Raw genomic sequence first — 4,314 nt, forward strand, 5'->3', positions numbered from 1 at the left:
GAAAATATTTCGTTGCAAAGCGTTGCAATTTGCAACGAATTGAAACGCTATATTGGTTTGCAACGACGAGTTAGCAACAAAAAATTTTTCGTTGCAAACACTGTTTTGCAACGAAATTTGTAGGTTTGCAACGAAAAATTTTCGTTGCTAAATGACTGTTTTTTTTGTAGTGGTTGTTCCATTCTTGATCAGTTGTTTGCAGAGAACCGACAAATCATTTCTTGATTAGAGGGTAACCTCCGCGCCCTCGTTGTGGATCTCCAGATTAGTGCAATCAATGACTGGAAGGACGAAATCACCGTCGTTCTACTTTCTTGATTAGCTTCTAGTTTCAATCTTCCTATCGTTTCCGATGAGAAATGGAACATTCTCTCGTTGAGAAGCGGGCATTCATATCGTCTGATAAACTCATCGGGATGATCGGATGGAAGGTTGATGATAGGGCCGTGTCCTTCTGAGAACCAACATTTTAAGACCGGTGGGTTAGAGATATAGAAACCAACGTTCTCGTCCCTTTCTTGGGCTCGGAATATCTCCGACCACGAGTTGAAGAAATGCCAGAAAGAACTACCATCTCCAATCACATGGTTCATCGACAGTCCTAAAAAAACTCCATCGACCAACTCATTCACCTATCCAAGCAAAACAGCGAAAATAAGCATATCGAATTTATGATTTATATCATCTTAACGCATCAAAATCTTGCTTACCTTTACCGACAAAAGGCTCTGTTCGTGGCCATTGTGGTTAACTGCTTTGTGGTGATCAAAGAAAAAGACTGGACAACGAGAGGAACACACTTAGAATCAAGAATGTCTGAAACTTTCAGATCCGAGGTTGCGCGGGTGAATCTAGCGCCAGGGCTGTTGTTGCAATCCACAAACACGGAGTATTATATTATATTATAGTAGTTGTCGACATGCTGGGCTGCCAAAGATCCGAATAAAAAGATTGGTTTGTTGAGTAGATTTTTATTATTTTCAAAAGCGAACAGGAAGCGGAAATATTGCATTCAATATTTGCATATGCATTACTTGCGAACTTCATTAAACTCTGTTAAACCAACGACTATATGACATAATAATGAATTACAACAAATGACAATTATATTTAAAAAATAGAAATATCTCGTAAAAATATCCAAACTTTACCAAATATGCGAAATATATAAACTTTTAATTTAAAAATAAATACACCAAATATTTGATTCTTTACATTAAAATTTGGAAAACGCTAATATCAATCTCATACATATTGTTTTTTTTTCCGATGTGGGATTTTCCGGTTCGACAATTACTTAGACCGGAAAAAAATTATTAGCTGAAGCATAAAAATGGATTTGAAAAAATTAAAAAAACTGTGTTTTCTGAAATCGTAAAAATTCATCCACAAATATATAGATCCCAACTCTCCTGTTGAAATCTACATTTTCAGTTATACTAGAGGAATCAGAGCAGATAACTCGATGAATCTAAATTTATTATTATCAAGATTTGGGCGGGGTGCGCCAGGTCTTTGCTGTAGTGCAACGCGTGGACGACGCGCGTGAGCCCCGACAGCAAGCTACCGGAGTGGGCCCACCCCCATTAAAAATAGAGTTAATATCGTTGTGGGCCGATGGCCACGTATCAGATATTAAACTGATAAGAACAGATACTACACTTGATCTTAGCCAAAAGGCCGAGAAAGGTATGATTTGTTTTGGTAGCCCCCCTTCCTTTTTATAACATTCTCCCATCTTCTACGCGTCTTTTTTTATCGATGTGGGATTCCAAAACAGCATTATAATTTTGTCAATACGAAAAGAATGTAAAAGCATGTGATCATCAGCATTGTTTGTATTTTTTTTATTTTCATGATATTATGGGTTTTATTACATTCTTCAAACCTTTAAAAAAAAAAATCAGTGTATTTATTTACTTTTCAGAATTTGAGAATTTAATTATATATGTTTTTTAGTAACGTAATGTAATAACAATAATTAAATAGAAATAAAATAAAATTATATATATGCATATATATACACAAGCATGCATGTATACATATATGGGGACATTTAGCAAACATAATTAAAATCTTATAAATTTATAAGGAGAATTAATATATTTTTATTAGATCAATGGGGGTGTACGTGCCCCATTCCTATTATGTTGGGTCCGTCTTTGTATACATACTAATTGATACATATAATATATGTATTTATGTGTATATATCTGTGTATATCTTATGTATGCGTAGGTGTGTGTAATGTATGTATGTATGTATGAATATATATGTATGTATATGTGTGTATGTATATGTATATTAATGTAAAATTTTATTTTATTAATTTTTATATTATTTTAATGTATTTTTATTTTTATTTTTTTAATATTATGTGCCCACGATGGCACAAACCATTTAAATGCTATTAACGCTGTTTAAGGTTCTTATCGTATTTATTAAACCTTTTTTGGAAAACATATTACATGAAACGAGTTAGGAAGAAATTAGAAAATATTCAACTATTTCAAAACTTCAAAATTAAATCTTGAACTTTTTAATCCATACAAATAACAAAAAAATTTAACAAATTCTAAAATTAATAACGAAATTGTAATAAAGTTTAATATAAATATAAAAAACTGAATTATCAAAAATTTTCTAAAATCTGATCTGAATGATAAAAGGTCTGACTAGGGGCGGATACACATTAAATGATATGGGGTCCATTCCCCCTCTTGATTAACTAAAAATATTGATTTCTTTATAAATTTTATAAAATTATAAATAAAATTATCAAAATGCCCCTATAAAAATAAAATCTATTTTTATAAAATTATATGTATAAATGTATTGCCCCTCTTATCATTTTTCCTGTGTACGCCACGGGCTTTGATGACTATGGAAATGACATCGTGTTCGGTGTTCCACGTTAGATATCGCATAATATTAATATAATAAAAAATAATAAAATAAAATTTTACATTCGTGTGTATGTATATATATATAATGCAAATATATATAACAGAGAAATGGGTATTTCCACTTTACCAACACGAAAAGAGATGGCCTTTCACTTTGAGGCGAAGGGGTAGACTTGACGAAGCTTGCGTCATTGCAACTGGCGATTGCGACTTTAAAATTGCGTTGTGGTAAAAACAAATAAATGGAAAATTGCTACCGTAAAATACGGTAAATTGTCCCGTAAAAAAATACTAACGTGTTCATATACCCTAAGAGAGTGGATCAATTCATATCGCTACTTATTCTCATTTGTCAGTTACAAAAGCAAAGGAACACAATATATTTGGATAAAAATAGCAAATTTATTTTATAAAGGCAGATAATAAAATCGATCCGACCTAAATTACACATATTATTTACAGAATGTAATAACGAAAAGAATTTACAAATATTACAAAACGGTTTATGTTAGAAGCGCAAATTCGAAAAGCGAAAGTTGGTAGGGGCCGCGCGAACGCAGGCCCCCTCTGCCACAAATTATGACGTAGGCTCTCCCACTTGGGGAGACCTTAAGCTAAGCGCCCCTCCGAAGTGCAATGGAGGTCACTAGCCTAGGCCACGCGCCTTCTGGATCGCGCGTCGACCCCGTCCAGGTAAGTATGTTGCCCGTTCTCTCGAGCTCCCTTCTTATACACTGCTCTCCTTGTTTGCGTCCTTCCATTTTATCGATGTGGGATTTCTTTTACTATTAAAATTTGGGCCGTGGGCTTAGGATTAGCGAAGCCCAGATAGAGATGGTCTGGACCGGAGAAGGATTACAACTAAACATCGCTATTATTATTTAAATCTTTTGCACATTGTATTTTTTTCAAAACAAAATTCCTGAATTTGTTAAATGGTTCCATAATCGTCCATAACGTTATTTGGTTAAAAAATAAGTTGAACTAATCCGACGTGGCGCGTGACGTGGTGAGCCTACTCAGAAAATTACCGTCACATCACGTGCCACGTCGGATCGGTCAACTCGTTTTTTTTTACCAAATAACGCTATGGACCCGTTTAACAAGTTTAGGATTTAACGTGTTCAATTTTACAAGTTTGGGAATTAATAGACACCTCTACAAGTTTAAGTATTAATATTACTCTAAATTACAAGTTTAGGAATTTTTAGGGTTTTTTTTTTCCAAATATAAACTTTTAAACGACATGGTGGTTTTGAGATTCGATTTAAAGTTTTACATTAAATATTACAGCGATTTTTTTAAAATTGTTTCAAAATTCAATAAAAAATTTAACACTTTAAGGTTTCCTATAGGAGTTACAAAGGGATAATGTACTACTTATAAGAAATTTTTAAAATTCGTAATT

The 4,314-nt window shown here is 33.2% G+C and overlaps 1 pseudogene; it reads right to left on the reverse strand.

The window, feature by feature from the left end:
- The window catches only part of LOC104820678, a 6,892-nt pseudogene extending 6,000 nt beyond the window's left edge, over positions 1-892 (reverse strand).
- Between the last annotated feature and the right edge of the window lie 3,422 nt (positions 893-4,314).

This window comes from Tarenaya hassleriana, unplaced genomic scaffold, assembly GCF_000463585.1.
Source record: "Tarenaya hassleriana unplaced genomic scaffold, ASM46358v1 Cleome31, whole genome shotgun sequence".
Taxonomy (NCBI): Eukaryota; Viridiplantae; Streptophyta; class Magnoliopsida; order Brassicales; family Cleomaceae; genus Tarenaya; species Tarenaya hassleriana.